Here is a 26,362-nt window from a genome sequence, read left to right as displayed (position 1 = left end):
TATTTAATTAGTTGAGTTTTAGACGGTAAGTCGTAGGTAGTAAGAAATGCAAGGCTCTAGAATAATGTGGGCACGATTACAGAGAATAAAACGATGAGATTGTCTGTCTACTGGTTCTGTCTACCCGTTATCAATATCTTTTAAGTTGATATGAAGGCCTTTTGCTAATCGGTATATAATTATACCGAACCAATATTATACCGATTAGCAAAAGATGTGCCCCAGTTACTCTTTATAGAGGTATTTAAAGACCATTCAGTAAAACTACTATTTAGTCGTATGTAATACTATTCAAACATTACTGTCGAACATTTTTACAAATAAAAACCAATTACAGTAAAAAATAAAGCTGTCTACTTTCAAAAGCTTGTCACAATTCGGAATAATAAAAATCCAGCAGACCATCATAGGTATCGAAGTTAAAACAATAAAAAAACCAAATGACAGCTAAAAAAGTAAAACATTACTATTTCAAAATGCTTTTATGATTAAAACAATAAAAAAACAAATCACAGCTAAAAGTTAAATATTCCTACATCAAAATGCTTTTATTAGGAAACGATAAAAAAAATCACACGAAATAAGTATCGTGATAATATCCAAAGAGCACATTCGCTCATTACGTTGTAAATAAGGTTAGATTCAATATGTCGGTCTCGCTAACAACTGATACGGACGGTAAATCAATTTGCCGGAGTAATGTACAGAAACATTTGTTACTTGCTTTTCTCTTTTTCTTGTTCTGTGGCTGTGTTTGGGAATCTGGGGACTGAGTGACAGCGAGTGATAATAATTTCGAATTATATCACTCAATGGTAAAAAGATAAATTTACCAAAGTATGAAAATGTTGAGTATTTCAACATTTTCAGCATTTGAAAACAAATAAAAAAAAGAAAATTTTACTCGATTTCTTTTATTTTGTATGGTTTTACATTAAACTGATATTTAGCTGTTCAACTTGAATGAATCTTAAGAAAAAAACTATCAAAATTAGTTTAATCTCGCATTCGTTTCAAAGCAATTTAATAAACTACATTTAGATAGAGTACAGGTAAATAAATAACGTTCAGGTTATTACAGAACCAAATCTGATTTGTTTGAAGAAAAACTAAATACAATAACACGTTTTGAAGTCTAACGTTCATCCTAAATTGCTAATCTCCAATAGCAAGTAACAAATCCGCTATCACTAACACAGAACCCAACACGCCACTACAGCGCTGTGACCGCAAACAATTACATTACACCAACCGTCGCCTCCCTAATACAATTACAAGACAGACGCCCGATTTATTTATATATAATTATACAAGTAACCAGGTGTGCCCTCAACCTAATGTATGGTATTAGAGAATAAGCCTCGAATAAATTATGTGAATTGACCCTAATATTATGCCGCTAATGGACCCCTGTGAAACACGGTTTAGTATAAAATTTAGCTTTATGATAGAAGTTTCTTTTAAATTCATTATATAGGACTGTAGAAATGTTTATTCATAAAAGCATTTTTACTCAAAATTCCACTATTTGGAAATAAATTAGTATGGATGGATATATTCATGTTTATTACATTTATTTAATGGATTTTAAATTTAATAAAATTTGCAGCATTTGTAGTTTTTAACCTGCTTATTTGGTGAACATTATATACGTATTTGGGATATCTATCCACGCATAGATTTTTGTATTATACTATTGTTATACAAAAAACAAATTCACATGTTAAAATTGATATTAAAACGGAGTGATTTTTCTATGTAAATAATAATTACACATTAAATTTATTATACCCACAAACTCTAATCTCATTACAAGTACTCGATCATAACTTAATGATTGCTTTCGATATTTATCACTCAAGAAGATTCCTTTATAGAAACATAGGCCTAATTTAATTATTATTTCATTTCACTCTCCGCGTCCAATCAGGAAAATCATGAAAATGTAAATAAAAAGGGGAGAATAAAAATAATTTGCGTTTTACTACTGTTTGATAGTAGGGAGTGGATTGTAACGTCCCACTTTCAGACGCAATGACGGAACTCTTCAAACGGTTGGTGATAAATGAACCATCCGTTATAGATCCTCTTTCAACGGGAAATATGTTGATTGCTTGTCTTAAAAATAGTTGCTGTTTTTTAACTTTATAGATGTCGATAGTTGCTTTCATCAGAAGATATCTATGTTGTTTAAATATTAGGTCGGGGAAAAAGTCTTTTCGCATTTAAGAATGTTTGAACTTGTAATAAAATCTATTTGGCTTCAAGAATCACAAATGAGTACACGGTTCATAAGGTTTCTTTCAGTAAGCTCGTGAGGTACCCAAATATTGAGCTTTTTTGTATAGAGAAAATATTTTATTACAAGTTCATACATACCATACTGCGAAAAGACTTTTTCCCCGACCGGTGATTTACAAAATCTATGGAGCGATCAGTTTGTGTGCATCTTACATCGTAGATTTCATTAGCCTTACAGCCTGGGCGAAGTAAAAGTGGTTTTGGCAGTACGAATTTAAACGTCGTCGGCTACAAGAAACACACATGGTCTACAAACAACACATTATGGGGAATATGAAAAATATATTAAACTAGCTGACCCGCGCAACTTCGCTTGCGTCACCTAAGAGAATGGGTCAAAATTTTCCCCGTTTTTGTAAATTTTTTATGTTGCTACTCCGCTCCTAATGACCATAGCGTGATGTTATATAGCCTATTACCTTCCTCGATAAACGGGCTATCTAACACTGAAAGAATTTTTCAAATCGGACCAGTAGTTCCTGAGATTAGCGCGTTCAAACAAACAAACAAACTCTTCAGCTTTATAATATTAGTATAGATAAGCGAAACCTAGGAGTTTACATACACATTTGTCTGCTCATGCGAGTAAAGAAAGAAAGTAATATAAGAATATTTAAACTAAAACAAATATTTTATATCAAAGAACATAATATTGTAGTTGTATAGTTGTAAGTACTATAAGCCTGATACATTATCTATGCACGTAACTTGAACGATAAATGAAAACCGGCTTAGGCCGCGTGCCAACTGTGAAAGTCAAGGTACTCCAACTTTGGCTTGCAACTCCACTTAGTTTCAGTTTAGTTACACTTGTACATAGATCAATGTATTGGCTATTTAGTGGAAAGTATATAGCTGTAATGTTATTTCTACAGTCACTACTGTATGTGTACTCAAAGAAAATAGTTTTTGCAAAATACGCTGGGAGCGCTGATGAGTTAAAATAGTGGATGGACTGTCTCGTCCATGGTATATAGTGGTAGGTAGCCGTCTCTCTAAAAAAGTGACTTCTTTTTGTGTTTTTGTATGTTATTTTTGGGCATAGGTTTGTTCCCGGAATGAGAAAGAGGCTCAAAACAAAACTACTATTAATATTATATTAAAATACTAGCTGACCCGCGCAACTTCGCTTGCGTCACAAGAATAATAAGAGAGAATGGGTCAAAATTTTCCCCGTTTTTGTAACATTTTTCGCTGGTACTCTGTTCAAATTGGTAGTAGCGTGATGATATATAACCTATAACCTTCCTCGATAAATGGACTATCTAACACTGAAAGAATTTTTCAAATCGGACCAGTAGTTCCTGAGATTAGCGCGTTCAAACAAACAAACAAACAAACAAACTCTTCAGCTTTATAATATTAGTATAGATTCGGAGTTTTTTTTTGAGTAATCGTCTGCAAAAAATATCAGCGTATCCATACAGTTCAATTATAAATTACTATTTATTAACTATTATAATAAATGGTAATTTAAAAACTAGTCATCCATTTTAATATTCAGTTGGTTAATTAAATACAAATTTTATTGTATACTTTGAATGCTGCGACAACAGTACTTATCTACTTTACTATCGGACATTATAAAATGTAGGGAATATTGAAACCGCTACATCAAACAATTTGCAATGATATCGCTATTGTAATGAAGTTTGTTCAGTTAATTAGACCGTTGTTTATTAAATAATATTAATATTGGCAGCCAACACTGGCGATGCGGATAAAACTGATAATGTATTTTATTTATATTGTCATCTCTTTTATATTATTTAGTTGAGAATAGAACAATAGGTAATTGAACATGTAGTACTATTACATTTTTATGACGTTTTTAAGAGTAGAATCTAACGAATAGATTACGATGTAATCTTTTTTTGACTTACCTGAGCTGCCCCATTGTTGGGAAGAGGTCTCCCAAAAAATAGTTTACTCAATATTGCACTCGGAACACACAATGTATGAATCATTAATAAATGATGGGGACATTGGTCATTTATAAACATTTTCTTTTTCAGCAGAACTTTACCAATTCACATAACCTTCAATAAAAATAGCACATACTTCGATCAAACCCTGCCGTCTCTTGACTCTTCCATTACCGAACATAATTACAGCTACAGAAAAAATCGAACATCGTCCGAACAATTCAATACTATGTTCACCAAAAGATTTATATAAAACATAATTGGTTTCGTATCGGTCCGAAGAGCTATTTACGTAATGGACGAAGGTTCTGTGAACTGTACATTTCGCTCTTGATTCAACCATTTGTCGGGTAACTCTGGCAAATGTGTTTCTTTTACAAAGTGATTCGTATAAGAGTGTATGAGAGGTCGTTTGTGATCGACATTTTTAGGATTTGATACAGTTCTCCAAAATGGGTTACGGGGATAAATGGGCAGGTCGTTTAGCGGATCATAATGTTTTGTATTATATAAATATCGATGTTGTAACGATACTTCTGTGTTATCTAGATACTATTTGACCTCTAACAAGTACTATCATATTTTTTTAGTTCTGTAGAAAGAAGACATTTTACAGTCTACATACATATAAAACCACACCTTTTTTCTCATAAGAGTAATCAAAGACTATAGGAGGCTACTTGGTACGATCTTTACAAACTTCCCTTGCTTCAATCACACTCATCTCATCATACAGAACCGCGGTTACAAGTACTACGCACCTTGTAGACTTCGCGGTTTTATTTTTTCCTAATTGTAACCATAACATTTTAACCGTTTCATAAAATGTTACACAATGAACACAGCATTCATATAATCTAGTTATTTGGAAGTATATTTCCTAGTAAATAAAGTAATTATTCGCGATACTTTAACTAAAACAGAGTTACAATTTAGTTTCACTCAATTTCCAACGAACACATAACTTCACAAAAAACGTCAAACATAACTTCAAAAACAAAACTAAACATGTTTTATTTGAACACAAGCTAAATTTAAATACTGGAGCGAGTGCGTACATATTCCACAAGCTCAACATAAAAATGTTTTCAAGTAAGTTGCATACAATTTTTTAAAAGCTTCAAAATTAGTGATGCATAACAAAGTTTTCTCGTTAGCCGGAACTAAGTTAAACACGTTCAGAAAGTACCGGGATAGCTCGTTGGATTCAAACTCCGGACCTTTTTGATGTAAATGTAAATTGATAGCGGGGTTATTGAGATCTATTCACTGAAGATCAAATTAAAAACACTGCCGCGAGTAAATGACTGTTGGTTGAATATAATAAAGTATATTTTTGTCAGGATATCAAAGTTCTGTTTAGAAGTAAGCAATAAAGGTGTAATAGATGATAATATATCATAGAATTCAATCACGTAGTCATCAGCGCTCATTTAATGATTGCATTGTTTTATATTAAGTCAACTGCCTCGTGACTCTGATCTGCTAGTTTTGAAAAAATTCTAACTACGTCTGTCCTAGGCTCGAAGCCTGTGATACAGAATATTATTTGGATTAGTTTAGTAATTTTTCTTTTAATAGGACACATAGATAGAGTGTTCTTTACTTTCAGATTATTTAGAATTCGACCGTTGTCAAAAAGGTAAATTGCTAATAATAATTAAAAATCAAACTGACTGTTGGCAGTTTTGTGTAAACACAATAGCCAATTCCCACTGACAGGATAAACGAATATTTTCACACGAATAATTTATTATAGTGTTAACATTAACATATCCGGACATCACTGACAAATGTTGTAAATAAAATATGAATTTATAAAGCATATTGTTAATAGGATTATACGAATTATAGTAAAACATATTACGGAAAATATTGGCGGGACCACATTGTGGTGAGCCTGCGATTGTTTTAACGGAAACCGAGATACATTGCGTTATGTAACCACAAAATTTAGGTTACTTGCGATTTTAATATTTCGATGTAATTTATGCGTGCAAAAATGTTCGCAGCGTATTTTATTTTGTATACAATTGCAAGCCAAATTGAAACGCAGTATTTGTTTACGCAACATAAAATATTTGATATTAATTTTTACGTATGTTAAAATAACTTGAAGGAAACAAGCCGTTATTAGATAGATTACTATAAACCTCTTTTAAATGAATTTCTTTTGAAACATTTATTTTAACTTGCTTCAATACATTGAACTTATATAAATTTATATTCGTGACTATCCATAATATAGATATTTTTTTTCCTACATTGCGTCATAATAATATAGGTAATAAATGTAATAATATAATAATGTCCTGTATAACAACATGTATCGTACAAAGTGACGTGCTGAGGTCTTTTCCTACCCTATGGCACGAATGCCTGATTTTAAGTTATTTCTGTGTAGGTATGTAATAAAAATAAACCAATTACATTTTAAATCAAATGGAAGCAATAAAATAAAGCCAGTACCACACTATAGCTTGTGAACGAACGGCTAATCGTATCACGTTTCTTATAATTTCCCCCTGGTTCCAATTACGGGACGGCGTAATGTAATATCTTGGCTATAATGTGGCCAGCCTGCTGCACTCGTATTGTGTATTGATATGTTTGATAGTAAACAATTATCTCGTTCTTTATTATTTGTAGTGAGACTCTTTTGTTTATAAGGTCTTTCTTTTATGATTGACTATTTGTGAAGAGTAGGGCAACTATTTTTATCCGATTAATGAAAAAGAAAGTACCTCGTTATATTTTTCTTGAAATATATAATGACTATTCAGGACAGTTTTTTGCTCTAAGTACTGTCCTATTGTTTTTAAATACACTATTTAAGAAGGGTAGGAAAATTATTTTTACCCGTTTAATTAAAAAGTAGGTAGGTACATAGTACATTGCTATATCTTTCTTGAAATATCAAAATAACGACTCCAGCATGTTTTTTCGGTCTAGTTACTTTCCTTTTGCTATTTAAAACACATATCTTTAGTACTACTAGTAACTCGTAACCTTCAGTCCAGAATGACCAGATGTATGGATCTGAATGAAGCAAGGGAAGTTTGTAAGAGCTGTTATTTGGTCGTGATATATAATATGTATATATTAAGTCTCAATATTGTCTCTAAAAGTTAAGCAACAGTTACGATTTCTTGTGAACTGTTTGTAAACCATAGGTAAGTATTTTTTCTTAAATTTTTCGTCTCTTCCCGAATAAAAAAAGTAGGATAGTATAAGGCTTAAAAATTTAAACATATCCTAATCAATGTTAAAGTTGAACGTTCTCAAAATTAACAATCAAGTCTTCGAACTCCAGTTTCATAACAAAGGCTAATAGCAACAAACTTCATTCAAATTCAATAGCACATTCTTTCATTAAGGCTCTCACAATGCAGTTGCAGTATAAATTAATATAATTTAAAGAGAAGCGAACGTCTTCAGTTCGTTACTCAAATTCGTAGAGCTCGTACTTTAATTACCATTTCTGTTTAACTTTATGTCATAATAAACGTTTTCTATGTTGGTTAATTGGATAGAAATGGAAAATAGAAAGGTTTTGGGTTTTACTATGGGTTACTACGCATTACGGGTTTACGGGTTTGTGACCGCTACAGAAACAAATATGTTCAAAAAAATAAGATGTCTTGGCTAGTAGTAGTAGCTGTTTACGGTAGTAATATTTGTTACTACTTTAAATATTGATTGTAATAAAATATCATGTATTTTGGAACCCAATTTTGTCGTATTATTTGCGATCTTTTTAAGTAAAGTAAAAACTATCATTGTAACTCTCTAATTCGACTGTAAGTATAGCAAGTTCTTAAATGAAACCAAATATATTATATGTATAACCAATAATTGACACAAACACGAGCTACAAAACCATAGAAAATATTACAATTTTATCATAACTTTAATTTACTTTATTTCCTACCTACAATATTTCATAACGGGCTTTTAAAAGAAATAGTTTTAGCAAAACTATGTGCTTGAAACAATTTTAATCATACGAAAAAATGGTTAGCGTGAAAAATGAGGATGGAAAGCTTAAACTATTTTCTGTATTAAAGTAAGTTTAATATTTATTTTATTGAGATAAAACAGATTTTATTATTTATTCCCTTTTGATTAACTTTTTACACGACGAATAGTCAACCTAGCGTCACAGCTATTTAATGCGTGCGGTCGACTGTCTTCGACCGAACTTAACGTTAAATAAAAAATATAAAAAATTACAATTAAAAATGTACCACCTTTTAACGCAGAGATGCTCACCTCAAACACTACAAACCGGCCACCCATCTATAAAATTACTGCACCAGACGTTGCTTAAACTGCCCTGTAAGCTCAACCAGGTTAAAGCATGTCATCATACAAGACAGTCCTTAGTATTTATTTCCATATTACGTCTACGCCTGACTCCTCTTCCCTTAAGGGGTATATAGTGGACAGTCCACAATCAGGAGTAGTCTTAATTGAACCAATCAGTTAGAAGAGGTTAAACAACGTACTTAGTGTTGAGATCTCATTGACTAGTAATTGTACGTTAAGGATGTTTAGAATTAATTTAATGACGATTTAGACTAGTTAGATACTGTTAATGTGGCTTATTGATTGTTAGATCAAAATTAATACAATGAGTTTTAAGGTTCAAGGTTCGATTCCCTTTTCGAGTTTGATTGCATTTATTAGGTCAAAGTAGATTCTTATGACAGGATCTTCAGCTTTTATAGGTGAAAAAGAGTGCTCAAAAGATTTATGTAATCGTTCAAAATCAGCCTAATTCAGCTTACACTTGTCTCTTATTATCATTACAGAATTAAGATATTAAATAAGTTAAGTAACGTATGTACTTCTAGCAATATCCCTGTACTTAAATGTACATAGAACTTTTTACAAATTGAAGAATAATAGATAAATTGTTAAAATTCCACACATAAATCTCGGAATTTTTTAGAACCATATATTATTACTTCTTTTAATAGAAAAGTTGATTGGAAAAAAAAAACAAGTTTTGTCAAATAAACGTAAGTCTACAAGTTTCAATATAGAGAAACGTTTGAAGTATGACAAAACATCAAATGTAAAACCCACACAAACAAAGCTGGGAACCAAACGAACCATAAAAAAACATGTCAATATCATTCCGATTCTATTTTTGATGTATTCAGAATATCAAAAACGTATACTGCCTTTCAATATGGCATCCATTTCATACATTTTTTTCCAAACACATCTCTCGGTCTCCATTTTAGCTATATCTAGATAAACGTCCGTAAAAAATGTCTAAATTCTGGCCAGAATAACAAGAGCTCTGTCCTTCCCCGCGCTTGTTCGGTTTTAGAACTCTTTGGGACAGGAAATCGCTGTTTGTGAGGCCAGGTTACGTTGGTCAGTTTTGGACGCCAACTCGCACTGTCATCGCACCCTAGTTTGGTTTTTAAAATGCAAATTGAATCCTAGTTTAGATTTGCAGTATGTTGAGCCTAACTCGATAACAATTTATAACGGTAGGTAATCGACTTTTGTATGGAATAGTTGATTTGTTGTTGTTGTACAAAGCTTCACTCTGTTATTCCATGAAATATATGTATATTTTTTCATTTTCGACATGTGTAGTAGAATTATTACAAAATTATATATTTTAGGAACTTTCATCATCAGTACTTACATTTTATACTAGTAACAAGTATTTTTAAATTTCCACAAAACCAAAACAGTAGCTCAATTAGCTACTATTATCGACTATCGACAACCAGCTACCTATCTAGGAATGTTGTATGAAAATCTGATCAGCGCCTCTAGCGAGGGATATAGTAACTATTTTTGCAGTACATTTTAAATGTCAAACTTCCGACACACTTTGGTACCGACAGTGGAATAGCACTAAAAAATCCACGAAAATTCATATGCACAAACGAAAATTCAGACAAATAGTAACCCTCTCGCTTGACATTTCTTTAACATTTCACTCAAGGAGGTCAACTACCGTAACAGTTCTCATTTGGAACTCACTAACGTGTATAAATAAGCCTCGGAGTCCCAATTTGTTTTGCGTCAAAACCTACGGTATAAAATATTCCACTTGATGTCTGTAACATACGACGGGATTAGGTTATACACTTCTGCATTCGGCGGTGGTGTGTTTTGAGTAACTATTTACTTTGGTTGGATTATACCTAAAATAATATAATATGCTTTGAAATTGTCACATCACAACGAACTCAGTTATATTTAAAGAGGAACAAATTGTAGATGTGATAATAATTATTGAGAAATTTTAAATTCTTTGTCTTTTCTATGCATTAAAAAAATATATTTGTAATTAAAGAAATCGTAGTTAATCGTTGAATAAATTTTGTATTAAATATGTATGTCTAAAATATCGAAAATATAGCTACATAATTAACACACCTAAATAACTAAGTACTATTCCCGCCGTATCAAATTAGATACCTAATTAATTCGAACTCCACTCACAAATATATTCAACTATCAATATCAGAGCTCGCGCCTAAGGGCTGTCACACTAAAGCTCAGAAACTCAACACGAATTCAATAACGAAAGCCACGAGAACTAAACCGAACTTTGATACCAATAAAATCGACACCACTCGATCAACTCTCACACAAAATATATTAAACGCGTTAATATAAAAAGGCTAGAGGCCTTATCGGCATGAAGCAGCCGTTCAAGGCAGGGTCACTCATATAAATATGGATTAACCAAAGGAAATATGAGGAGAATACAGTAGAAATAAAGCCTCTGTTGGCCCTTCAACGCTGTGGGTAACGCCAGCTGTAAGGTATCACAGTACCAAGATTATTTTATTTGGGTAAGCACTTAATCGGCGAGGCTTGGTGAATGATCGCGAGAGCACTGCGTTTAAGATACGCATGCGTGGATGTTATTGGGATGCTATAAATTATATTATAGTTTATGAGTTGAGGAACTGCTTTCTTGGTCCTTTTATTCCTTGGCAAAGTGTTATAGGGTTTTCGTGAGGAAATTCTTAGTAGCAAGTGTTCATACACAGTAAATAAAAAGCCATTTTTATGCCGTGAAAATAAGTGTAAGTGAAAATAGCTTCTGTGCTGACATTATGAACTTTCAAAGACCTTCATTGCAGGTGCCTGAAAATGTAATTTTTAGAAAATTACGGTATTGATCCTACCATATAACTCTTGATATTGAAAAATAAATTTGCGTTGCCTTCGAAATATTTTTTATTGTGTTAACCATACGAAAAAGAACCTTACTTTCGTATTGTGTTAACCATACGAAAAATAACCTTACTTTCGTTCTTTAGGAACGACGAAGATATATTACGTATTACCAGTTACAAGAAATGCGAATGACATCACAATCTGAGGCCAAACATTCTGCTTTCACTTATGCATGGAATGTGGATGTAATCCCTTCAAAACAATTAATATTGTATATACAAAGTTCAATAATGCGATTAATTAGTTCGCTGCGACAAAAGGCTCCAACTAGCTCGAATATTCTGTTACTGTTTATTGTTTAGTTCTACCGTGTGTTTATGATAGATACGTAAAGGAGAATGAAAGATTTAATTAATATATACTCTGCTACTTGGGGGGAGACCCTTCCCCTGCAGTAATGGGTTAAAAAACTACTAATATCACAAATGCGAAAATGAATGTTTGTCTTTCAATCACGCTAAAACTACTTAACGGGTTATGATGAAATTTGTCACACAGATAATTTATAACCTGGACTTGTAGAAGTCTAAGTCTTGGGAAAGGACGAGCAAAAACTAATAATAATTAACAATGTGTGGAACAGTCTCTGTTGCGTGATGGCCAAATTATGACCTATGAGAACAGTGTTTTCATTTGCGATAGTTTTCAAAAATGATGATTCAAATAAAAACGTCGTTTCATTACTAAACCTAGACTAAAATCGAAACTTAGACTTTCGCACATACTCGTAACAAAATTTAATTAATAACCATTTGTTTATGTTTGTTGTCATTTTATCTACCAGATACTCAATCCATAAGAGGTAACAGTACTACACCCAACCTTTTAACACTAACCAACACCTTGTTAGCATAAATTGCAGTAGAGATTTGAAATAGCCCGAATATATTTTCTGTCGCGTTCATTGTCAAAGTGGAACAAGAAACGCTTCGCAATTCTCGAGTGACTGTGTTAGTTCTCTTGTTATATTTTAGTATACAAAATGAAGAAAATGAATCGTCATTATTCGGAATATTATTTCTTGCATTCTGCGAAGAAGTGGATTTGCAACACTCTTTTTAAAAGAAATGTTTGTCATTGTGTTTTACACTAGGTGTTGCCGTAATTTCTAGCCTACTCATTTATTCTGGATAGAATAAAAATTTCATTGTTCAAACTTGTTGTTAGTAATGAGGTGGAGATAAGAAGTTATATTTCAAATGTATGAATGTGAATGAAGCAAGGCAAGTTTGTAAGGATCGTAGGTACCTACCTAACAAGTAGCGTTCTCTAGTCTCTGCCTACTCGTAAAGAAAAAGGTTTGATTTTACGTGTGGTTGTATGTATGAGTTAAGGACCATTTAATTTTCTTGTCACCACCAAGCTAGTTTGTCAAAAAAAATTACATTATTGAATCGTTAAAAAATTTTAAACATAAAAACACCGTAGCATATTTTTAGAATCATCAATTTTAACCATCAAATACTGGACAGCTTTTAGTAACTTCAATAAGTTCGAATTCATTAAAATACAACTAATACAACTATGTATTTACTTAGTAATAATATACGTCAATTTATAAAATGTTAGCTGTTTTTAGTTCATTTTTATATAGAAGCTAAGCGTCTAGTTTAGTGGAACTAACTGGGACAACCGCGCTTTAGAAATACTAATTAGCCAGCGAGATGTTAGTAACTTTGTTCTGCGAATGAAAGGGTGGAAAATATGACGCTTTTTCTCACAACTCAGTGGAAAATATTATTGTTTGAAAATGTTTTATTTACCGAAGTAATGTTTTTGTTTTTGTTGATATGTAATGGTGTGGATAGATGTATTAATTAAATGTATGGATTATGCCTCTGGACCTATTGGATAAAATTAAATGAATCAATGAATTAAATGAAACTAGTTTATTCATTTTTCTAATCAGATTAAATGACTATAAACACAAACCCCAGTCGAATATTTTTTACATTCTTAAACGTTCATTTTGTTTTAAATTTGTCCATTTTACCTACTCTTAGTACCTAAATTTATCAGCTTACAATGATCTCAAACAAAATCTTCTTACCAACATGAACACCCATCCAATGTCAATCCGCAACAAAGTTGCTTAACCTCTTCAATCTTATGAGTTGCTGCCGCAATTACGCCAGGAGCTTTTAGTATTTGCTCGTATTACATCAAATAGCACAGTAATCCTCTGATTAGACAATCGGCATACATATTAATGTCTCCATGTATGATCAGCCGGATTACATACAGCTATTAAATCTATTGAACTTAAGACCAATTAGATTAAATGCTGTAATATTATGATAGTGAATGAAAGGCTTGTGTGTTTCATTAAGCTAGTTATTTTGAAGTAGGTTACTAAGAAGCGATTTTGTAAAGATAAGGAATTAGTTTGACAAATCTTAAACATTATTTAGGTAAAATATTTAATGACTTCCTCTTTGACGCGGTTCATAGTGTATCCGACTGCTAATCGACGTTTCGGTTTAGTTTCGATTCCTAAGTCGGGTAAAGTGTTATTGGTTTCTTTATTTATATTGTTGTTTTTATGCAATAGGCTCGCCCTCTATTATACAATAACATTGTTAATAACGAAATGTGAGTGTATTTCATACACCTCTGTCTATACCGTCGGGTAGACATAGCAGGCGTGATAATACATAGATTATGTACGTATAACATGGTTGGCCACCCACTTATTAACCTGAGCAACCGCAGCTTAACCTGAGATATGGATCCACGCATGTTTTTACTAACCACTAAATATTAGTAAAATTTTCAATTCCAAGCAAATCCACAGGCTAACTTAAGTCTCATATGAGTGTACGATACATAACTGCGGCATATTTTGTATGAATACCTAGTGGGTAGGCCACAGGTGTAACTAACTATACCCTCTCACAACACATGCGATTTATCGTTCACCCCACGGTTTAGGTTCGATGTCCGCCATTAACTTGTTGCAAAATTTAAATAAGGCTTTGCATGAATACGGCTTTATTTGAAAATAAAATGTATTATGGTTTTAGTTACCAAGTAAATTATGCAGCACGGAAAATTTATGATTTTATTGAACACACAATCATGAAAATAAACGTCTGTTAACTGTTTATGGATGTCTAAGAATTCTCAAAGAGAGTGCACCTCAATTTTAAGGAGAAAACATGGTGTACCGACCATTACGTAGGATTGGAAAAAAAAGAAAAAATGTCTATGGGTTTCGAAAATATTGGAGGGATCGAATCTACACCTCACATTCTATGAATCGAAACGGTAAACACTGAACTGTTTGAATATTGTTATATATCACAAAACCATTAAAAAAAATTGGGTCACCCGTCATAATATATGTGTATATACGAGTTAATACACACACGACATCACACCACACATTCATTCAAAGAACATCACAGACCAAAACAAAAAACATCTACACAAAACATAAAACAAAACAATGAACCCAAGTTTTCTATCAGACACAGCACAAGGGAGTTAAACGTTAGTTAACTCCGTAATCCCAAATCTTAATTACAAACGCCGTAAATTCAATTAAGTCTGGAGCCGGCCTTAGTGTGGCCTAGCCTCAGTCTTAGCTAAGGGTGGGTTTACACGAGCGGCATTAGCTCCTTTGTTATAGAAACGTTTGTCACCCGAAGGTAATTTACCAGGTTTGGTCTCAGCGGCCAATCACTGCTTTTGGCAATAGTACGAGTTTATTTGTGGGTCAAGAATTGATTGAATGATACTGTTATATGAACCCCATTTTAACAACATATTGATTATATTATTGCATCGTACAAGCAACCCTTCTATTCGTCGTGTAGAATTTCATGCAAGTATATTGTATAAAACTAAAGTTACATGAATCGTCTGCAATGGGTGGATATAAACTAACGCCAACAATAAAAAATAGTCAGCCATTTTACAAAATAGAATTTACTTAAAAAACTTCTCAACTAACATTACTAAAATCCATCACATCAAACAGCATATCAAAACAACGGAGCACAAAAGAGACTTAAAACTCACCATTTTAAGCACCTTTTATATTCCTTCAGTTATAAAAGAAAATATAAAGACACAAAGACAGAACACTAGGACATTTCAACAACTCTCTTCGAACTTGGGAGTCAACGGTAATGCGTGTACCGTGTAAAGTACAAAACGAAGTCTTGCGAAACAAATAAAATGACGACTGGTCTATTCGGGCGGCACATCAAAGCGATGTATCGGAAGCACTCCAATTTATTGGATATCAAGCTGTCAGTGCCTTTGACGTCACACCACGATCATTGTTCGCGACTGTGTCAATAGTTTCCAATGAACGGAGCTCGTAACACAATACCGTACGGTGCATGCGATTTGAGATTTTGTTTTGATAAGTTTGATACCGTTGAAGTAAGAGGGATTGGCACAATACAATACGTGAATGAAAATAGCCGTAAAAGAACAAAATATGGATCAGGCTAAAAGGATGGACAGCGTCGAAATTTTTATCCAGGTGCAATATTTTGTTACTAATCGATAGACTTCCAATCCTAATAAAAACTAGCGTAATATTGTACAGTTTCCACACTAGACAGAATTATGTTACAGAAAATAAGTAAAAGGATTTCTACAATCGTTCTATTTTGAACTGAATACTAGAATATGCCTAATGAAATGACGATTCATTCCCTATCTTATAAACTTGGATCCGAATCTTATGAAGTAAGGCGATACGATCGTCGTTTAAAATATGGCTGTAGTAAGGAAATAATAGTATACTCAAATCTCCCCAAAACGACGTCGACTAATAACAAGTCAATCAAATTAATAGCTAAATCACTGTTATTCACCATTCATGAGACAGAAGCTCCCCTTTATCATAAACGTTGAATTAATACATCCCCTAACTGTGGCTAGTAAATACCAGAGATGGAGATCCGTAACCCTAACCGAAACATGCGGATATTGGAAAAAAAAGCTGTCTGTAACCTTATCTGATGTAGAACTTTCGGATATTTTCGGATAAATAGATGTATCTAAATTGATAATACAAATTTTATCAACTTAGTAGAGAGACTTGGCACGCACAATTTATCCATTTTATGATTAAGGATTCTGTCATCTTCAAAATAAAGTAACTGTATAAATCAGGCCACCGTCAGCTGCAATTGAATTTGAATTTTGTAGGCCTCCGCCAGACACGAACCTTGCGTACAAAAACGTTCCTATTGAATTATAGAGCTGTATTTGTCTTTAAAAAAATAAGCAATATTTAACACCCAAAATTATCCTAAACAAACGGATAATCCGAAATAACTTTATATCCGTAATCTATATAATGACTCGTATTATCCGCATGTATATCCGAATCCGGAACCTCATATCACATCGCTAGTAAATACAGTCAATGGTTGCAAAGACCATAACAATCAATTTCCATTAGATGACGGTTACTGCTCGCATGGGAGAGACTCTCTTGTTTTTCTCTTAATTCGAGATAAACCTTTGGCGAGATCAGGAAATATAGTGAATTTGTAGCAATAGACTGATTGTTGTTGATTGTACTGAAACGTTAAAATAAGGAGATAGACTTTTGAAATGTTTGGAAGATTAGTAGCCATTCGTTTTTAAAATAGAACTGCTGTAGTTTTATTTCATTGAAAAATTATATTATGAACAGAAAATGGTGAATATAAAAGAGACAAAGTAGCTGACGGATTATGTTATATTAAACGATATAATATAAAACGAGGTCTGTAGGCCTCCCAAGTAGAAAATCTGTGAAGCCCAAAAGAATTTTAGTTTTTTCGGAAATAGAAACGTATTAGTTCCACGTGGTGCATTGATAAATGGCAAGCACAGTACTCTCTAATACACAAAATGCGCAAGTAACTGTACTCTGCAGCAACGCTTGTTATTGAGAAACTTTGTATAAGTTACTTGTATTTGTATATTTGTTAAATTTTATAGTAATGTATGCATAATTTGTAATAAAAAAAAATAAGACAACATAACTACTATTTTTACCCGTCACTGTCCCACTGCTCGGCTCTCTTAAGGAAGGAGGGGTTAAGCGTTGAGACCACCACGCTAGCCAAGTGCTGGTTGTGAACTTTGAATGTCCTTAATGATGACTTAGGTTGACTTTCATAACGATGTTTTAAACACAAGTAACGAACTAAACTTTACGTAAGTGTTCAAATCGTCCCAAAAAATTAGGTACATAAAGCCGCCTGTTCAGCAACTTTTACAAACAACACATTTAGCACATAACTTTTATTCTAGCAAATGTTACATATACCGGTGTCAGCTGACCTGGCAGGGACGTAAGCCGCTCTCGCGTCTAACAAAATCCACCTCAGTATTCTGTTGGACAAGGCTACACGAGGCTAGATGCAAAGCTCAACGTAGCCAGATCACACGAGCTTACGTAACCAGTGGAGGATGAACAATACTTTTACCTACTGTTTATAGCCGATTCTGTCGAATTGTAGCTGTTTATTGGTATAAGGTTTGTTATTTTACTAGCATTGCCGATAGTAGTTCTTTTCCGTTTGGTTTGGCTTCTCCACTTATATTTGGTCAAAGTGTAGTGCAGGTTTCCGTATCCCAACACCTTGTGATTGTCGTACACAATAAATAAACTTTAAAATTTCGTAGAGTTTAACAAGCAATTATAGCTTGCGTAATAAGAGATTCAGATGATCCTTTACGCAATTTAGACCTTGAATTAATTGATGTTTTGTCGTGAATATCATTTTTTTTTCTTACTGATATTCCATGCATAGCTAATTTTAGAGAATGCTATAAAGTCTTCTGCTTCGGGTTATCGACCACTAATCCTACAGCAACAGAATGCTTCATTACAACATTTTCTTAAAAATATCTTAACTAAATATTATATTAAATTCTTGTCTATTTAAAAGAAATATTTTAACGTCTGTGTCGAATTTCAGAGAAGATTTTTTTGAATGATTCGCGACCCTATCACAAAAAGTGGGCAGAAGTATTACAACAACTCAAAGAATCCATTAAAGGCGAAATTCCGGGCAGTGTTTGCAAAACATCATTTTTGTAGTCAAAATGTAAGAGCAATCGAAAAATAAATTATGTCGAATTACTGCAAACGAATTTGAATCTTGTGATGTTGGATTAAGGTTGTAATTTGTGGGAGTTCAGAATGCGGTATATCTAAACTACGTGGGCTGACCATTGGACACGTTTGGAGATTTATTGAAAGCATAATTGGTTTTGTTTTGGTCAAGGGCGGGATTAACGATAGTTTTATACGCCTAATGGGTGCAGTAAGCAAGAACAACGTTTTCTTAATGGCTGTATGTTATTCAGGGGAGAGAACTATGTATGTGTCTTTTGTTTATTCTTGTTTCGGATGGCTTTGAATACACATGAGATTGCCGTCAAGTTAGAAGTGCAAATTAGATTTGGTTCTAGTTACCAGGAAGGGGAACTAACACAGTTTGAATTGTTTGCTACTTGCTTACGCGTGTACGTAAATACATAAAGACATCTACATAATAACGTGAGAGACATTGTGGATTTACTTCTGTTGAGAGGGGGGAATTATTTGTTTCTTGATTCAATTTAGATTGACTGCTTTGTCTGTTACTGTGCGGTATTCTTCAGATAGCGATCTGTTATTGAGGAGACTATTTAGATAAGATATATATATTAGTCACAAGTAAGAAACATTCTGGTACGCTCAGTTTCTAACTTTATATATAATTGAACAGAAAAATATTAGATGTAACAAATATGTTGTATCCATATACCTGCAAATCCATTTAACATGTAAGAATAAGAACATAAAGATATCAAAATGTTTTTGTGTATTTTTTACGAAAAGTCCATTTTCCACTTATTCTGTTGCAACATACGATCCTAAAAAGTAAACCCAGGTTAACCTCATACAGCACTTATTTATTTCCACTATCTTTTTACAAGCAACGTCAAAAAACGAAGTGCGCAGGAAAGAGCACAAACATTTTAATTTACCAACATTTTTATTTCCCGTCAGATTTTGTCATTTTGTCCCCGCAAATTCTCCCTAAACCACTGTGCTATCTGTTGATATTTACGGCGTCATTTCAAAAGACTTTTTTGTTCAAAATCCTCGACAACTCTATTTCAATGCACAGTGGGTAACAAGGGAGAGGTTGTAAACAGTTCAAAAATACACAGGAGGTTGATACACCGTGTTGAAATACATCATTACAGTAACTGAAGGACATTTTTAACGAGTGTTGCTCATTTGACAGATAAAGGTCCTTTTGTTGGCGGTTTAGCAACGTGTAATGATATTTTGGGGAACTGAAGTTGTGGGGTTGGTTCATGAGTTGCAAATCTTGATGTCTTGTTCTTTTGTAGGGTCAATAGTGGTACCTATATAAATTTTGTTACGATACTCGATGATTGCTTCAGGACTGGTTTAATTCAAAACATAGCTGCTCGTACACCTTTTGAACCATTAACCCCCGATTTGTGAGGTACATTTGGCGGTAGTTTATCTAGTCAATAGCTTTTGAACTAGTATAAAAAAACGCTATTGTATAGATAAACAACAGATAAATGTACTCAGAAACTGGGCATAAATCACTCAGACTACATATAACACAGATAAACTTTGGCAAAGGATGCCCAAGCATTTCGTTCGACAAATTTGTATCAAGCAAACTAACAAGCTCATAAATAAACACTGCATAGAAATGCCTAAACAAGATTATATGAACACTTAAATTATTTTCTACAGCAACTCCTTACGTTCAGTCAACTGCCATTCAACTAGAAGAATTCCTGGCAACCATAAACCACACAACATAAATAGGGATATTGAAAGCTTGTTTGTTTTGCATAAATTTCTGATAGTTTGGCAATGGTCCAGTGTAAAGGTAAACAAGTGTATTCACCGTTTAGAATACGAGTACTGGCATCGAATGGACTTCTCCCAAGAGTGTAAAAGTTAGTATAAGTTCTAAGCCAAGTGGTAAAGTGCATAGTTGTGAGAATAAGAATATATATGGCTCTCGAGGGAGTGCAGTCTCTTGAGTGTTTCTTGTCAACGACGCAGTGAATGGTGTGTCTTGGGATTCGTGGGAGTAAATTGTTATGGTAACACCTTTATTGTTATCATAGTGCTGATACATAGTATATTGCATATGCAAATCGACAAAAAGCAATACTTTAGGTGTCGCAATATTTTTTTTATTGACGTAGATACAGCTAAGCATTGTCTTTAATGCTTTTTTTTAAATGATATCCCGCACTAATTGCTCTTGTATCGCAGAAGCATCTACAAACAAAAAATGAACACAAAGTGCAGTATTAAAATAATAATGACTTCAAAAAATATATCAATTAATTTATTTAACAAATCTTAGCAGCACAATCAAGAACATTCAACTAACAAAAAGAGGCGTGGCATTCTTAACCAAATCAATGTTCACAGAAGTAAACAGAAAAAAAAACAATTGAAAGTTTGCCAAACATTTTACCCGTACCTAACCTTTTCTGATTATCCGACAAAATGTAGAGCTACATATCCCCATGGCAGTAATAAGAGTTGAACTAACTTCGTAAATCGGTTGCGTTGTACTAACAAGCTTATTTGTACGTTGGTGTGAAAATAAACCAAGTGAATGAATTATAAGGGTTTTTGGAGTATGTAGACTAATTAAAATATAGATGAAACGTTACTGAACAAATTAGGGTGTAATGTTTTAATTATTTTATGAGGGAAGTCGACGTGTTTGATTTTACTTCCTCGTAGTCGAATGTGGGAATGTAATTTTATTAACGTTTAAGTTCAAAAGGAATGATAAATATTCCAAGAAAAGATTAGTTAGCCAAAATCGAGAAGGAATATTTTTAAAAAGGGCAAAAAATTTTGAGTGTATTTTTGTCAAAGTTTTAGGCATTTTGAAATATAAGTAATACTACTCATTAACATTATTTTATTTCACAATCGGTTATAACTGGTTGTAAAATCACTTAACCTTTATTTGGCACAATATTTACAATTCCAGTTAACTATTTTAATAAAAGTGAATAACCTGCTGAAGCAACTAAAATGATTTTGAAAAATGCACAGCATCTAAAACTGGATGCTTTATTCAAAACTAGCTGACCCGCGCAACTTCGCTTGCGTCACATAAGAGAGAATGGGTCAAAATTTTCCCCGTTTTTGTAACATTTTTCACCCGTACTCTGCTCCTATTGGTAGTAGCGTGATGATATATAGCCTATAACCTTCCTCGATAAATGGACTATCTAACACTGAAAGATTTTTTTAAATCGGACCAGTAGTTCCTGAGATTAGCGCGTTCAAACAAACAAACAAACAAACAAACAAACAAACTCTTCAGCTTTATAATATTAGTATAGATGAAAATGTTGTTATTAAATTTTCCACGAAACAAGCTGCGGGCTCATCTGCCATAAGCAAAAAATTCACTTCCTAAACTAAGATTAAAATATCTACATTCCATTAAACAAAGTAACGACTTTAAATTCGCTGAAGATTTAACGCAAATCTACAAAGGATTCAAAATTCTTCTGAAATGAGCTCATCTCCCAAAAGTTCATCGAAAATTAAAATAATCTTCTTTTTGGTTTTACTCCACTTTATTTTTGAAAAAGAGCCAAAAAAGAAGTGTTTCGTATAGCACTTCAAGGGTACCAGATATAAGTAGATTTTTTTTTATATAGCAGATAGCAGATTGCACATAACTGCATGTTTTGATTTTCTAACATAGTACAAAAAAAATGCAGCCTTTCTGATCATCAATAGAAATAGCAATAGATCTGCCTATTTTCAGTTTAATTTTGATACATTATGTGTTAAGAATTTCCCCTCAGTTAAGCAAACTGGTCCATGGTAAATCGTTAAGCTCTTCGTATTGTCAAAACATCTTAACTATTTCTTCGAAACACTAGCCATTTTAATCTGCACACTATTGCCACACAACACCATTAAACATTCGCAAAAAATAAACAAAAACAACATCCCATACTTTCCTATGTCAAAGAACATGAACCCCTGTATAACAGTCAATCAATCAGTGCTTACTACCTTATTTGTTTGTCAAAGAAAGGAAAACAAATCCTAAAATCTGAGGATATTTGAGCCTTAGCTTCATTTGACGGTAGAAAAGGGTCACGCAGCTAGTTTTCCATAAAGCGACGCTTACGTAATATTACGCGGGGAGACGCGTAAAAATAGACGGTTTACGCACACATACACATCATCGTCACCTACACTGGGATAGGGTTGTGCTATATTGAATAAAAAAACAGTATGGTCTGCATTTGCTTACACATCAAAGCAATATACTTATGTGCTGTTGAAGTAAATCACTCAAGTAAATTTCAATAAGATTTTTTGATATCATCAAAAACTTTAATTTACATAGATTTGATGTATACAGATAAGTTAAAAAGGATGGTGGACACGAGGAACTATGGTGCCTAATCAGCACAGTTAAGTTCAGCATCGTCCTTAACAGAATGTTATAAACGAGACCTGACATCGACCATGTTAGCTTGTCGTATATACAGGGGTGTCATTGTAATAGAGACATCCCTAGGTCTCCCGCAGTGACAACACACGCTTTATAAAATAACTGTTTCTATGTTAATGTGGGGAACTGTGTTTTGTTTCGTTACGCGCCACCTTCAATGACATGATACAGGCTTGAATTGTTTCGAAAAACAATGTTCCTGCCATAGTGACTGAGGTGCAGAGTACAACATGCTTCTACGGTGTGCACGAGGGGCGTGGGTTTGATCCTTACGCGGCACAAATATTTTTGCGACCTACTAAAAAACTTTATCAGGTTTGGTGGGACTGACTGTTGGGTCTTTAGCATGTGGGTCTGTAAAAGCCTCCACGATACGAGAATGTTCATTACATAATAATAAAAAAAATCTTTGTATGCCTCAAAAAGAGTTTTTCTAACCAAGAGTTCTTTGACAAAAATTATTCCCAATTCACCTTGAAAGTAAACAAACCCACCAACAAAATATGTTGTTTACACGATCCCTGTGTCACGTTCAACACACTACCTTGAATATCGGAAGTCAGGGTTAATACAATAATACAATTAAACCGGCTACGAGTTGTCTTATTAAAAAAAAAAAAAAAAAAAAAAAATACAAGTCACCTGTTTCAACACCTATTGCCTACTATATATAATTGCTGATACAACGTGTCGTATCAAATTCGATAGTTAGCCTTACTTAGGTTTCATGTTGTTACGTGGTCGTTATTTCCTATTGCGAATTTTATTGAATCCAGCCAAATTTTATACGAATTGGTTCAGCCATTAGAAGTATAAACAACGAAAACATTTTCATATTTACAATATTACAAAAGGTGAAATCAATAAGTTCAATATTACAAAATTCGGTTGGCATTAAAGAGAGATTATGCGTTAATATCTAGCTAGATTGTAGCTCTTTACAATGAAGGATTCTTCTTTAAGTAAATTTTTAATGTTTATCAATTTAAGCTGAAGTATTTTTAAGATGTACTCACGTCCGAAAATCACGAAAAATCTACTAGTCACGGAAATCAAATCCCACAGTTACACGCCTTACTATCTACAAACAAACAGATTTAACAAAAACCCATTCCCACTTTATATTGAAATAAAAAGAAAAAATAAATGAAATAAACGTGAGCCAGCCAATCGTGTGCCGTGGTTCGCTCGGTGTTCGCGGTGAACGCTAGGTGAATGCCGTACGACCGCACTTACCACGACAAATTAACATAAAAATCACAGTAAATGCACATTTAAATGAAGCAAATGTGGCTTTTTTGTATGTATGCTTCGTGTATCGTGACGTTTTCGAATGAATAGCCCAATCATGACTCTTTTGAATTGGATGTCGTGTTTAGTTAAGTAAAGTATTTGTTGTTCGTGGTTTTCTTTCGTTTTCTATAATTTACATAAATTTAAGACGTATTTTTGTTTTATTATAGTACTGAAATTTCAATTAAGAATTTTCAATTTAAGTATTGAAATGAAATAGTTTAGGGGTGTTTCTTGTTTTCGTTATTATCGTTATCGTTTTTATAATACGAATTACTTTCGTCCACATAGAATAATATAGATCCCAATCTTTGCTCTCTGTTGCTACCTACGCCTTTAAAAAAATCCGCGCTATCTTTAGCCTTAGAAATAAAAACTAAAATCAAACATGAACCTTAAAAAAACAGCGCCCAACAATCACTACGCTGTATCCTAAAAACACAAATTGTATTTATCAACACAGAACCGAGAACTCAAGATTTATTTTCCAAAAATACTCAGTCATTGTGAATCAAAAGTTTTTCCCGCAAAAAATACAAGGCTAAAAACGGGGAAAGACTTTACAACATATGACGTCAAATACAATAAACGAGAAGCTTGCGTCATGACGTCACGCGACAAAAAGAGTTTGTTGTGTGACAAAGAGAATGTTGCCGCGAGTTTTGTAACGGTGTTGTTTTGTGGATATCTTTATTTATTTAAATTAATTGTTAATTTTGTTCCTGGATGGATGGCCAGACGCAACAATCGACCGAGGGGACTGGAAACTCAGGGTAGAGGCTTTTGCTCAGCAGTGGGACATAGAAACAGGCTAAATAAAAAAATAAAAAAATTGGTAATTATATGATTGTCTACGCCTTAGGAATTTTTTTAATGGTCTAACTCTAGACTGAAGCATGTCACACTTTGAATTGAAAAGTCTGTAGTTTGGTTGATTTCGGAACGAGTGACCCCTGGTAGTGTAAACTGCGCCTAAACGCTAATTCAAGCAATGGCTTCAATGGGAATACCCTATATTATACATGCACAAATTACTTATGACCCCGTTTACAAGTCATTAGGATAAAAAAATACAGTTTTTAAAATCCATTTAATTATAAAAATAAATAAAAAAATAAAAAAACCTTTTATTTCATTATATCAGCCTATAATCGATTTCGGACCTTAAACCAATCATATCTAGGTTGAACGTAAAACAGCAGTCAGTCATTTAATATTTAAGTGTGGATTTTCAAGAAACTTTTAGTAATATTAAAACACTCACTATAATATTTTCTTAGATCAAAGATTTATTAGATATACAAAGGGTAAATATATAATATTCCAACAATATATAAAGTGAATAGATTTACACGTGTAGCTTCTATTCTCCACGTGTAGAGAAACTGCTATTGAATTATAATCCGGGTTCAATGACACTTTACAATGGTCTTCCGTATCGCTACGTTACGTTCAATTAATCCTTACTCTCGTGTTATGTAAATAAAAAGAGTTCTTGTGTAATTTAGATAGCGTTGTCTTAATTTACCGTTTAAGCAATATTCAAAGCTTAAAACTGTAGTATCGCAATATAGGTTTTTAGATTCAGTAATATTTAATTTAGTTATCTAATCTTACTTTAAAATAAGGTAAATTTCCTTGTCACATATTTCATTAAAAACAAAAAATCACGCCATCTTTCCCACTTGATTGTCAAAACCAAATAACGCACCGTAGTAGTGGCAATTATATTTTTTTCAATACGCAATTATTCAATCACTTTCCCAGGATTTATATAGGAAACTTCTTGACTGATTGTGACTTAAATTATGTAACACTTGAAGTAACAAACTCGAAAGAGCTTTTTATTTCAGTTAATGCAATCGAAAATAGGACATGACTGTTGTAATATTTTATTAACTAAAAAAACTTTACGTGCTATCTATCAACTACACTCAAGCTGTGAACAAAAACCAACTTCAAAACGGAGGCAAAGCAAAATAACAGATTACATTATCCAAATCAGTCCCATAACCCTTTGGTGACCAGGGCGTGCAAAAAACCAAGGTTTTCTTCCTAACTACAGTATTATCACACGCAGAGTAATGTTTACACACAAGGGAT

General features: G+C 33.2%; 1 protein-coding gene across 1 annotated transcript in view; it reads right to left on the bottom strand.

The window, feature by feature from the left end:
- The window catches only part of LOC142972790 (uncharacterized), a 293,932-nt gene that overhangs the window by 192,176 nt on the left and 75,394 nt on the right, over nt 1-26,362 (bottom strand). The window lies entirely within an intron of this gene.

This window comes from Anticarsia gemmatalis, chromosome 5 (genome assembly GCF_050436995.1).
Source record: "Anticarsia gemmatalis isolate Benzon Research Colony breed Stoneville strain chromosome 5, ilAntGemm2 primary, whole genome shotgun sequence".
Taxonomy (NCBI): domain Eukaryota; kingdom Metazoa; phylum Arthropoda; class Insecta; order Lepidoptera; family Erebidae; genus Anticarsia; species Anticarsia gemmatalis.
This window is presented reverse-complemented; position numbering and strand designations above follow the sequence as displayed.